This window comes from Pinus tabuliformis, chromosome 5_2 (assembly GCF_031772625.1).
Source record: "Pinus tabuliformis cultivar Carrire ecotype Pingquan chromosome 5_2, CPIR1, whole genome shotgun sequence".
Lineage (NCBI taxonomy): Eukaryota > Viridiplantae > Streptophyta > Pinopsida > Pinales > Pinaceae > Pinus > Pinus tabuliformis.
In genome coordinates this window covers 490,626,899-490,641,093 of record NC_142306.1, presented here as the reverse complement: position 1 = coordinate 490,641,093, position 14,195 = coordinate 490,626,899, and the positions used below count along the sequence as shown (strand labels likewise).

The 14,195-nt window shown below is 36.6% G+C and overlaps 1 pseudogene across 1 annotated transcript; it reads right to left on the bottom strand.

The window, feature by feature from the left end:
* Positions 1 to 753: 753 nt before the first annotated feature.
* LOC149159841 (uncharacterized) lies at positions 754 to 4,144 on the bottom strand (annotated as a pseudogene). Its single transcript, XR_016261325.1, has 7 exons — positions 4,023 to 4,144; positions 3,012 to 3,254; positions 2,783 to 2,887; positions 2,455 to 2,637; positions 1,892 to 2,093; positions 1,297 to 1,783; positions 754 to 1,040 (listed from the first exon to the last, which is right to left on the bottom strand). The product of XR_016261325.1 is annotated as an uncharacterized LOC149159841 (transcript).
* Positions 4,145 to 14,195: the final 10,051 nt, after the last annotated feature.

Below are 14,195 nucleotides of genomic sequence, written 5' to 3'. Positions count from 1 at the left end.
TTTCAACAACAACCTCACATGTTTTATTAGAGTTAAGTGCATGTATGGCAAAAACTTATCTGTTTTGTTACTCTGTATCATCTCCATATGTTAATAACTTTAATTTATAACGGTAGCGACTCTCTTAACTTTTAATGAATTGATGTCAAAGAGTAGAAAATGGGCAGCAAGGAAAGTGAATAAATGTAAAAAAAATTATATATAACCAGTTAACTAACAATAGCCATGTATATAAAATATGAAGGTTTATTTTAGTGTAAAGTATGAAGGTTTATTTTAACTTTAAAAAGATGAGATACAAAGGATGCACAATACAATTATATTGAGCACTTATTTAGAATGACAGTAGTGTAGATATATTCAAAACCTATTTAGAATAGGTGCCTTACACTTCAGGCTTCTTTTAAGCTTAAAATTGATTAAGCTATTTCAGTACTGTATATGTTATTTCATTTCTTTCTTTACCTCAGTGTATGGTTACCAGGCCTGTTTTGCTATAATTTCTTCCATTGTGGCCTTCATGTATAATTCACCATCCATACCAATATTAAAAATAAAATGATATTCTAAAAAAGCATAAACCCTGTCCAATTTGAATCTCAGTATCCTCAGGTACCACATTTATCATTTCACCTTTAGCAAAATTAACATGAATGACATCATCAGCATTAGAAGAAATATGCAAGGACAAGGCAAACATATGTATATCTGTTTTTCCAGATATAAAGTACAAGATTATTCTACTGTTTTACAAACAATTGGTTCTATCATCTATGACTTTCATTCTTATCTGATGTGAATTCAGAGTACAATTTTTGGTTCTATGACCTTCATTCTTACCTTGTGTATATCAGATACAATATCTTTTTGAATCTCATGCTGATAATAAGGAATGCCTTAAAGTAAAACTGAAAACTATAATGAATTTGAGCTGTATCTGTTTTACAGAGTTTTACAGAGCATACATGTGCAAGCACAGGATAATAATCATGGCAAGCACGCTAGGGACCTCCTTCGATAGAACACCAAATGATGAAGACCTACAACAGAAAACACAAAACGATAAGAAACATGATTGCAAATAAAAACAAGGACAAAATCATCCCCTTCTTTCTTCCCCTAATTGCAACCACGACAAAATCAGCCCTCCCCACCCTCTTCCTTTCCCTAATTACTTGAAGTAAGCCTTTTAATAAAGTAGCCTCTTAAGGTTTTGCCAATTATCGTTGAATGACAAAATTTGGTAAACAATGCATGACTTCTTTTAAGTAAAAAAGGACAAGTCTAAATTACTACCTTATATTTTCTGCTACTGTTGTGGTCAGTCCAAAACCCAAGGGAAACTGAGGATCGTACTGCTGGTCCCCAGCATTCATGGGCAGTTGATCAGCACTTTTAAACCATGTTCTTGACAGCTTCCCTTGAAAACTATAATCTCCAAAAATCACATCCGTCACACCTTGGCCCTCTGTGCCAGGAAGCCATGCCGCAACAAAAGCATCCACCAGTGGAAGGTAAGGTTCGATAACAAGTGGCCTTCCAGATATCAATATTACAAGGCATTTCAGGGAGCCACAGACATTGTTAATCGTATCACCTCCGCCTAAAGGAATGGTCAAATTGAGATTATCCCCAAACATTTCTGCATAAGGTGGCTCACCCACAACCACAATAGCATATGAAAACCCTTGTTCTTTGACATAGTTTGCATCTGGATTTTGCTGATAAACAACCTCGGTAGAGGAGCTAACAGCAGATTGGATTGCTGAAAGAATTGTTGTTCCTGCATAGCAGAAAAAAAATATCGGAAGAGTCAATTGAATCTCTGGTTCTTATGGTGCTAGTCTACGATAAAAGGTAGCTGACCTGACATGAATGCAATGGAACTCACCTATGGTTATGTTTCCACTTAAACCTTGCCATTCTATCGTCCATCCACCACATTGATAACCTAGATTGTCAGGATGAGTCCCTGCAACAAGAATCTTGGGAGCATTCTTATCCAAAGGAAGCAAAGGCTGGCTGGCAGACTTTCCATTTTTCAACAATACCAAAGATTTCCTAACAGCTTCTCTTGCCAAGTCCCTGTGCTCCTGTTATTGCAAAAATAACTGTTATATGTTATGACAGCAAAGCATTGCAACTTGCAAAGCAAGCTCCAAGCTCCCACCAGGTTGTCCACACGAAAGCCATGGACGATTGTAATTAATTTTTTATGCAGGGTCTATTATCAATATCAAAGACGAGCTTTTGTTAAAAATCCGATTAAAAACTAATATCCAGTCCAACAGAAAAAGAGAGAACACACGGTATATTGTGGAAGATACGGTTTTAAAGAAGAGTAAAATACCGAAGCCTATTTATGAGAAAACGAACATAGTCAAATACATAACAGCATAGGTATTAACCATTGATCATAAGAAACTGTCCGTGAATAACAAATGGCACACTCACTTTGCTGCCAAGTTGGTTGGCTAAGCTTGGATCACCCATAGGATGTTCAAAGAGTCCCATGGTGAATTTTACTGTCAAAATTCTTTGAACTGCATCATTTATTCTACTCATAGGTATGAAACCACCCTTAACTTGCGAAGTCAGGTCGTTAATAAAGTCAGCAAAATTGAAGGGAACCATCACCTGTGAAGCAGATTTCCAATAGAAAAAGTCAGGCATGAATCTCATAGATATCAAACTTAATAGACTGTCATAAGTATATGCAGTATTTAATTGAGGATACTGAAAATTGAGGAATGTTATCTAGCATGCAAGAGAAATACACTACCATGTCAATCCCTGCACCCACACTTTCAAGGACTGACAAAGAATAATTAGCATTCGATGGGGTAGTTATTCTGTCAATACCTTGCCAATCTGAAATAACAAAGCCCTGTAACCAATACAAGGCGGCATCAAAAAAGACAAAAGAAATTGAATGTTTTACAGAATATAATTTTTTGAAAAGAGAAAAAACCAAGACTAATCAAAATTCTAAGAGTACACAGTAATAATACCTTGAAGCTAAGTTGCTTTTTTAGAACATGAGAAATGAGAAAACGGTTAGCGTGCATCTTCTGTCCATTCCAACTGGAATAAGAAATCATAATGGTGGAGACTCCTTTGGCAATGGCATCAAAATAGGGGTCATGTGGATGTTGACTAATTGTTTATAATTGCTGACAGTGTTACTCTCATCTGTACCCTGGGTTGTTCCACCATCGCCCACAAAGTGCTTAGCACACGCTACAATATTTGACCTGACAAACATCAATAAATCACATGGTTAGAAAACTATTTCAGGAAACTGTGGTACAATTATTTAATGTTTATTGAACTTAATTAAATTGCTCGTTTAAAACTATATTTTGTTGATTTAAAAATAAAAAGTGAATTGCTTGACCTGCCTTTTGTCATTTAGGATATTAAAATCTAAAATATTTTTGAAATTAGAAATCTATCCGTTAAAAATATTAGTGTATTACTTGACCTGCTGCTTTTATCATTCTGCCTTGTCACTACGACTCTGTATATCAAAATCCAGAATATTCCTGAAATCCACTAAAATCCCTTCCAATAAAGCCATTGGCAATATCAAATCTTTTAAAATTCTAGAATACCTGAAGTCACCGGAAAAGGAACTCAAACTCTTAAGGCACAACCTCCAATTTCTCAGCTTTCAAAGCAGGTTAGGGTTGTGCGCCCTCCTGGATGTAAACACCTGTAGCCCTATATAAATAACAGATCACAAATGCAAACACACGCGAAGACAGTAGAAAGAAGCAACTTCTATATATATATGCAATACAATGATGTGTTTCACACAGAGTGAGAGTTTAGGCAATTTATCTAAAATCCATATGGAACCTGCAATATCTAAAACGAATTCAAATACTATTTTCTGCAAACCCAGCATTCGCGTATTCTGATCTTAGAAAGTGGTCTTGTTCAGTGCCATAAACGTGACGGAGGACGACTAGTCTATGCTATACGAATCGTATTGCAGGAAGAAGTGCGCCACAAACAACCGCCCCACCATCACAACAATGTCTTTGCCCCCACACTGCTTGTTATCGACGGACGTTTCATCCGTTTCGAGGCCGTTGGACCAGAGAACGTACTTGAGCATCTTCTCCCCTTCCGAACCCATGAACCGACGGGGCACAAACTCATCCGCTCTATGGAACAGCTTTGGATCCTTGGTCGCAAAAGACCTGAAGAGTCTCTGCGAAGAGTCTCATCGCCAGCGGGCAGTTTTTGCAAAGAGTTTCATCGCCAGTAGAAGAGTCTCATCGCCAGCAGAGCAGCCTGGCCTTTCATGGCCCATTATCATGGGAAAAAACTATTTTTCTATGAAAAAACAGATTAAACGAACGACAGAAAACACCCCAATCATCTAACACATAAAATCAATGGCTCAAGATTGCACACGTCACATTTTAGGGATGTCTTTCTCAGAGGGAACGCCTTACGGCGTAAAAATCCATATGGAACCTGCAATATCTAAAACGAATTCAAATACTATTTTCTACAAACCCAGCATTCGCGTATTCTGATCTTAGAAAGTGGCCTTGTTCAGTGCCGTAAACATGACGGAGGACGACTGATCTATGCTATACGAATCGTATTGCAGGAAGAAGTGCGCCACAAACAACTGCCCCACCATCACAACAATGTCTTTACCCCCACACTGCTTGTTATCGGCGGACGTTTCATCCGTTTCGCGGCCGTTGGACCAGAGAACGTACTTGAGCATCTTCTCCCCTTCCGAACCCATGAACCGACGGGGCACAAACTCACCCGCTCTATCGAACAGCTTTGGATCCTTGGTCGCAAAAGACCTAAAGAGTCTCTGCGAAGAGTCTCATCGCCAGCACAAGAGTCTCATCGCCAGCGGGCAGTTTTTGCAAAGAGTTTCACACCCCAATCATCTAACACATAAAATCAATGGCTCAAGATTGCACACGTCACATTTTAGGGATGTCTTTCTCATAGGGAACGCCTTATGGCGTAAAAATGATAGAGATTGATTAATTGAGGAACATGATTTGAACAAGAAAGACTAACACAGTTTCTTAAATTTCAAGAAGATGACATGTGTTTGTTCGTTGTGATCGACAAAAGTAAGAAAGACACTATAGCGCTTACATTGCATGGTCGCCACTTGTGGCTTCTCCTTCCCTTACCCTTAGCATTCGAAGATATACTTTCAGCGTGTGCTTATACAATTTTCTTAATGCAAAATCAAGGATGAAAATACCATGTTGCCTTCAGGTGAACCGTCAGGGCGGAGGAAAAAGCCTCAAAAGCTCCCCTTGGTTCGATTCCAGCGCCCCTTGGTTCGATTCCTGCAGACTCGCTGCTAAATCCAGAAAATTCCCGCAATGGCTTCCAGTTTGGCACCCCTTTTCTACCTAATAAGGCACTTTTTAGTTTTTTGAGCTAGAGCCGAGGTGATCGATCCTGTTTGCTTCCCACGATCGCTGCATGGACCAAGAGGGAACATTAATGGAATAGTTGCTTGCTCACATTAAGATATGTCGCGTAGAGTACGTAGTATCTACTGGAGATGGATGTTGTGTTAGAAAACTAATAAACTTAAACAGCGATTCTGCGTGCGGAAAGAACTGAAAAGAATCACTGAAACTTAATGCCCAGGGATACGAATTACCTCCAGCCATTGGTGAAACTGTTGATGCAATTTCCTTCTGAAACACCACGCTCCAGCTGCACATGCAAAAATGAAAGAAGACAACTAGTTTGAAGGCACTTCCGAGCTCTGTTATCTCAGCTAGATGGTGTAGAACTAAAGGGGATTGAGATATGAGCTTGGGGACCAAACAGATGAACATATAGCTAAGCTTCCATCAAGCTTCTAAAAGCTATGTGTTAGAAAAACCATAAATCAAGGTAGAGATCAAATCAAAGTGATGGACCACTTTAGTAGCTCCCAATTATAAATTTAGTAATTGCAGTTGATTTTCTTAACTTAAGGAAACTACTGCAGTTGGTTTCCATAAGTTAAGAAAAGCTGCAATTCCATAAATCAAGGTAGCTTTTGTGTAAAATCAATGGAGCTTAACATTCTCCCACTTGGTCCATACTTCCAAACTTAATGTCTCAAAAACCATTGACAATCTGTATTAAGTAATAGATACATGAATCATGGCGATAAGTCCTCTTATGACGAGTATTATCTTCCATGTATTACTTGCATTTATTCTTATTATAATTTATGTGGCAACAATATCTTAATGAATAAACCTTATGTTTATTCTTGGTCCTTCTTAAATGAATTTTCTCAAATCAACTTAAGGTGCACATAAATATGAGAAAAAACATCACAATAATTAAGAATTTCATTAAAATATCATTGTCCATACAATGAAAAACTTCATAATGGAACCAAGTCCCATATTCAATACATGATCCTTGAATTTAAACGGTGGCATGCCCTTAGTCAAAGGATCAGCGATCATTAACTCAGTGCTGACGTGCTCAATGACCACTTTATTTTCTTTAACACGTTCCCTTATAGCTAAATACTTAATGTCGATGTGTTTATTTCGACTCCCACTTTTTTTTAGCCATAAAACCAGCAGCTGAATTATCACAATATATTCTCAATGGCTTAGAGATAGAATCCATAATTCTAAGCCCAGAAATGAAATTCTTAAGCCATACACCATGTAAAGCAGCCTCAAAACAGGATATACATAAGCATGTAGTCTTTGGTCCCTTGAAGGTACCTCATTACTTTCTTTGCAGCTCTCCAGTGGCCTAAACCTGGATCACTCTGATATCGTCCCAACATTCCCACAACAAATGCAATGTCATGTCTTGTGCAGACTTGAGCATACATTAGGAATTGCTGATCTCTTAGGTCTAGTAGATCTTCTTAATGTTGTACCATCATCTTCCTGAGAAGTATGTGCTTCAACTTGTTGTTCAAAAGTTCTTGGCAACTCTTGAACTCCTTGATCTACTGGAATATCGTCAACAGCTTGTGGAACTTCAACAATTGGTTGTTCAACACCAGTTTGTACTTGAGGGGTGCTATGAATAATAACCAATCTTTCACTTGAAGTGGAAGGTTGAGATTCTAAATGATCTTTCTCAGAAACTATGTTTCTGGTTTGATCGCTCCCACTGATCAAGTCATTTTCAAGAAACTTTGCATTTCCTGATTCCACAATCCTAGTGTTGTGAGATGGACAATAAAATCTGTAAGTATGTATGATTTCTAATATGTCTGAACTCCTATTGGCACCTTTCTTTGACTTGTTGGTCTGCTTTCCCTTTATGCAGTCCACACAAGTCTCAAGATCAGTAAAATCTAGAGTATTAAGTATTCCTTCATTTACCAATCTTTTAATTCTATCTATGGAGATATGACCTAGTCTCCGGTGCCATAATTTAGAGGAATCTTCATTAACAACACATCTTTTAGTGCCAGTGTGAACATGCATTGAATCATATGTGACATTGTTTTGTAAATTAATGCAGTAAAGACCATTAGACAAAATACCATTCCCAACATAATCAGATTTATAGAATAGACTGAAAGATTTTTCTGAAAAGTTTAAGGAATATCCAAAAGGTACAAGCCTTGAAACTGAAATCAAGTTTCTAGAAAAACTTGGAACGTAAAAGGTCTTTTCTAACTCCAAAACAAACTTAAAGTTAAATAACATGTTCTTATAGCTTCCACATGCGAGCCCATCTTGTTTCCTGATAAGATGCTTTGCTCACTTCCTACTGGCTTCCTTAGGTTTTGCAAACCTTTGCAAGGAATTCGAAATGTGAATTGTTGATCCAGAATCAATCCACCATGTGTTAATATTAACATTAACCCTATCAGATTCATAACAAACAAACGAGATTACTTCCTCAAGTTCGGGAATGTCAGAACGAATTTCAGAGAAATTTGCAGGTTGTACTACTGCATCAAAATAAAGAATCACATGCTTATGTTGAGGCTTAATAAACTTTCATGTTCTACCAATGTAAAACATGGTAAAAAGAATTGAATCAAATGACATGAAAATTTCCTGTGGGCTAAATTTTCAATTCAAACAGATTCAATAAAACTTTATGAACTTTCATGTTTTACCAATGTAAAACATGCTAAAAAGAATTGAATCAAATGACATGAAAATTGTCTGTGGGCTAAATTTTCAATTCAAACAGATTCAATAAAACTTTATGATAAAACTTATTAATTCATAACTCCTGTGGGTAGGTTATGAAATTTTATCCTAATTAATCACATAAATATAATAAAAATTCATGTGGGATAAAATTTATTATATTCAGTGTAATTAATTACAATTTAATGTCTAAATAATCTTTATGTGATCTTGCCAATCAATATATAATTTTATTTAATTAAAGATGTTGTGGCTATTATCTAATTAATTAAAATCATATGGATCACTAGACATTATTTTGTTGCATAAACAAAACTTAACCAGAGAGAAAAATAATGTTTACTGAAAGGAGTAAGTCAAAATGACATTTTAATAAACTTCATAAACTGTAATAATTCTCCAGCAAAATCAAAAGCAGTCATCATTACCGAAAATGACTATAAACTTAACCCGGAGATTGACTGAATTAGCTTTGATCTACTTTGCATTTGCATAGCAAATGCAGTTCGAAGACTAGCTGGCTTGACTTCAGGCTCCGTCCTTAAGTTTATAAAACAACAAAATAGACCAGCAAACAAGCTATTTTGCTCACAAGATCTGAACCATGATTTATATCAACAACAACCTTTATTCACACACAAATATTGTTCCTTCAATCCATAAAAAGGAAACATATTTACTGATTTGTTGTGATATTATTTAAATGAAAATAATATAAATGAATAAATTATTTTCAATGATCAATTAATGAATTTGCTTGAAAATGAATATAATGTGGTTTAACTTTCCGATTCTAAAATGGATAATGTCCCATTTCATTTTCAAGAATCTAATCCAACTGATCATTCAATTCATTCAGATGGGCTGCATATAATCAAGCATATAACGCTTCATTGTCAAACATCAGCTGATGCGTCAGACACTAGCAAACATGTGCAACAGTGATTGGAAGATGCACGTCTTGGACAAAATAATGAGAAAGCGCTTAAAGTCAATCAGCAGTGAAATCGCCATGAGCAACGTTGCTGCTGAGTGCATATAAACCTAACACATTATATGTGTATACATCTACACATATAAGCTACAAACATGAGAAAATACAAGAGAAAACCAACGTTGCATGATACAAAACGAAGCAGAAGCAAACACAAATGAGGTAGCTACTACTCCAACATGTGCAACATGCACAGCCGAAAAATAGTTCGACACTTCCTTGATTTATATTGTGGAAACGGTTTATTACTAACACCGAAAACCAATTCATACAAACATAATCAAAAGTATCATAATTTTCAATAACCAACCCACGGCAGTGCCTTACAGTCAATAGCCTTCTGTTCGTCAAGTCTTACGCATTCTATTATTTTAACTTTCAATAACCATGACAGTTCTCTGTACTCATTCATACTACACAATTCAATTCAAGTTCTAGTTCTTCAGCTCATTAAATAAAAAAAAAACTATAAAGAGAATCATTCAAAGGCCTCATGTTGAGGAAAAATTCGAACACAAATCTATTGCAGCATTCTTTCCCTCTTAGTGAACCATATAAAAAGAGGAGCATGCTTGAACAGGCTTTTCAAGCAATCAAGAATTCAATTCTTATTAAGCCATAAATAAACGCAAGACAAAAGGGTTTCAAAATTAATTTCGGTCACAGAATGCCCTATTTACCAAAATTAACTTGGTTTGATTCTTTGGATTCAAGACTTTCACCCGATCCATTTTAAAACAACACAAGTCTTCTACCGCCAGGATCCGTTTTTTCAAGCAAAACGATATAATTCAAATTTCAAACCGTGATAGTTAATACTCGATTGACATACACGTTAAGAGGGCAAAAATCCAATAAATATATACAAATACAAAGAGCCTGCATCTTGCATACCTCAATAACGATGGCACCTGTAAAAATTAAACCCTGAAATCCTACTCTGCTCCGGAACAAGAAATCATCCTATTTTCAAATGGAGGACTTGCACATACAAACAACATATATATCCATCGTCATCAGTTATATAGGCATGCACCATGAGATCGGAATCTCTGCCCGTACTTGTATCGATATATTTCTAACATATATACACTTGAATGCAATTAAAAAATTTTAATTGCACCATTAATTAAAAAAAATTTGAAGTTCCCGTGTTGGGAAAATTTTTATACGATTCTAAGCTGCGAGCTCGATCACTACCCGCCTCATTCGAATTCAAATCTCGGGTATAAAGCATAATTTCGGTCTCACACAGCCACTAAAATCGCATGAATAATCAATCGGTCTTCCAAAAACATTTCGCCCTATAGCCAAATGCGAGATATGCAATTCCATGCGTATAACAGACCATATCTCGTCAGCATGCTTTGACTACTCTGACAAAATAGACTGATTGTTTCCCAAAATTCATGGCTGATAGGCACGCTCTTTTTATGATGTATGTGCATATCAATATAAGAAAATTGCGTGAAGAAAGTGAAGGTTCGAAACTAACTCCACCATTAAAACAATAAGGGGAGAAGAAGAACAGCAGTGGAGAAAGCATCGAAGCAGCAGAAACAACACCAACGAATGAAATGAAACGAAGCAATACAAAACTGACGATGAGATTCAGTCGAATAAATGAAAATAAAAATCACTTCAAAATATTCGAATCCACACCAAGGCAGAGGTAAACTCCGCTCTGATACCAACTGTTAGAAAACTAATAAACTTAAACAGCGATTCTGCATGCGGAAAGAACTGAAAAGAATCACTGAAACTTAATGCCCAGGGATACGAATTACCTCCAGCCATTGGTGAAACTGTTGATGCAATTTCCTTCTGAAACACCACGCTCCAGCTGCACATGCAAAAAGGAGATAAGACAACTAGTCTGAAGGCACTTCCGAGCTCTGCTATCTCAGCTAGATGGTGTAGAACTGAAGGGGATTGAGATATGAGCTTGGGGACCAAACAGATGAACATATAGCTAAGCTTCCATCAAGCTTCTAAAAGCTATGTGTTAGAAAAACCACAAATCAAGGTAGAGATCAGATCAAAGTGATGGACCACTTTAGTAGCTCCCAATTATAAATTTAGTAATTGCAGTTGATTTTCTTAACTTAAGGAAACTACTGCAGTTGGTTTCCATAAGTTAAGAAAAGCTGCAATTCCATAAATCAAGGTAGCTTTTGTGTAAAATCAATGGAGCTTAGCATGTTGATCCTATCGCAGCTTTATAGTGGTGTAAGAGCGAGTGTTTTAATAATAAGCTCTGTGTTGCAACTTTTTACGATGTGAAAGCGGTTTTAACAAGATCGTTATTGCTCTGGTTCGGGTGGAGGGAGAATCTGCCATTGGTGAGACGGACCAGGATTTTATATGTGTCATTCTAGACTGGTGGCCACCAGAGAAATGTGATTATGGGACATGCAGTTGGCAGTACACCTCCCTACTAAATTTAGTAAATGCTCTTCCCTTCACCTTCAAGTTATTTTCCCGAGTACTTTCGTTCATGGTATATCCGCTGCCTCTGCAACTGGATGACAGGAAATCGGTGGGAATATCGAAGTGAGGTAAGTGAGCGAGTGCTAGTGTTAGTAGTAAGAGCAATGAGGAGAGAAATAATTTGGGATTTGGAATAGATGGAATCATTTTCAGGTTGCAATTGCAGACGTTGGAAGGGGCCATTCTGTAATTGAAATCAATATGTCGAAGTTTAAAAGCGCATGATGCTCGGGAAGTAAACAACTGGGAAATAAACAACCCTAGTCTGTTGAACTGGGGAAGGAAAGGAAAGGGCTACTCGAAATTACTGTCTTCAGTATGATGAAGTAAATTTTTACTTTCTTTGAATGCAAAATTGGTTATAATTTCTATCAATTCTTTGTCAAGTTCTTGAAAACCCACTGCTGGCAACTGTTGTGAAAGGTTAGGATAATGTATCAGTATTTGTTTTAATTGTGAACTATATCATCACTTGGTTCATATGAATTTGAGTATGATCATGCCTTAATTGCAGCTTTCCATCCGTTGAAGATAAGATTATGGATGCCTTCCCATGTCAAGATGGGATGTCTTGAATGCCTTTTTTCAATAAAACAGGGTATGTTGTGAACTAACATCCGAACCATGGTTACTCTCAATGAAAGAGAACTTTCGAGTTCACATCAGAACTATCTTCACTGCATGAACACTATTTTGTTTCCTTGATGGGTTGGGTACTAGCATAGATTTAACCATAGAAAACAGGGTATGTTTTGAGTCCACATCTGAATAGCTAGCTTCACTACATGCTTGGTTGTTATTTTGTTTCCTTGATGTGTTAGGTACTACGATAGATTTAACCATAGAAAAATGGGTATGTTTTAAACCATTTTAACAACTGCAAGGTCATTCTTTCTTTCATTGGATGTGTTAGGCACCAACATAGATTTAAGCATAGAAATAGGGTACATTTTGATTTCACCATTCTTTCTTTCACTGGATGTGTTAGGCACCAGCATATATTTAAAGAAAACAGGGTACATTTTGATTTCACATTTGAACTATCTGCAATGCATGGTTATTCTTGTTTTTGTTAGATGTATTAAGCATTAGCATCTAGATATAGCCTAGAAAGAACTGAGGACCCTAAGTCTATTAACCACTGAGGAGGGGAAACAAATGAAAATTTCAATCTGGTTTTAACTCTGTCATATTAAAAATTAAAATTGAAAACATACCTCTGAATCAAGACCAGTCCGCATATTCCCATACATTCTTACCTCATAGTTGCTTATATTGCTTATGGTTTTTACTCTTCATACTGTATAAAATACAACATATAAAGTACAGGCATGCTACGCCTTATAGGTAAAGATTTTACTATAGAAAGAACTGAGGACCCTAAGTTTATTAACCACTTAGTAGGGGAAACAAATGCAAATTTCAATCTGATTTTAACTCTGTCATATTAAAAATTAAAATTGAAAACATACCTCTGAATCAGGACCAGTCTGCATATTCCCATACATTCTTACCTCACAGTTGCTTATATTGCTTATAGTTTTTAATATTGAAAACATACCCCTGAATCAGGACCAGTCCGCATATTCCCATACATTCTTACCTCATAGTTTCTTATATTGCTTATGGTTTTTACTCTTCATATTGTATAAAATACAATATATAAAGTACAAGGCATGCTATATATAAAGTACAGGCATGCTACGCCTTATAGGTAAAGATTTTACTATATTTACTTGATTTACTTATGATGCAGATTAAGAGTTACTGATATATTTACCTGATTTACTTATGATGCAGATTAAGAATCATTGGTATTTACTTGGATATTTATTTGATTTACTTATGATGCAGATTAAGAGTTACTGATAATATTTACTTGTGATGCATATTAAGAGTTACTGATATTTACTTGTGATGCAGATTAAGAGTCGCTTCTTCTGATTATTAGTCGAGTAGCGTCAAGAGCGGAGGCCAAGTGTTGGGCCATCAATGTTGAAACAGATGTTGACACAGTGCCCATAAGTTCATGTGTGTCTAGAAGTTCCTCCATAGCGGTATGCAGCGGTTAGCACCATCAATCTTGAAGCAGTGTTGAACTTCCATAGCGGTATGCAACTATTAGCGCCATCAATGTTGAAGCAGTTCTAACATCAATGTTGAAGCAGTGTTGAAGTAGATGTTCCATAGCGGTATGCAGTTGTTAGCACCATCAATGTTGAAATAGTGTTAGTGCCCATAAGTTCTGGAAGATGAATTGAAGCATTGCCAACAATGTTAGCGCCATCAATGTTTTAGCAGTGTTAGTGCCCATGAGTTCTAGAAGATGAATTGAAGCACTGTCGACAATCAACAATTGAAGCATTGCCTACAATCAACAAAGAGGCAACATCGACATATTAGTTTTCTGCATCGTTTAGAAGGCATGTGAGGCTTTCTTACCCAAGAAAGCGGTGCTTGCGGAAGAAGGCAGTGATCATCCATGTAGTGGTAGCAGGTTGCCACTTGTTGGGACAAAGCTCACATTAGTGCCAGAGTAGCTTAGCAAATAGATACGCTCTGTCGCT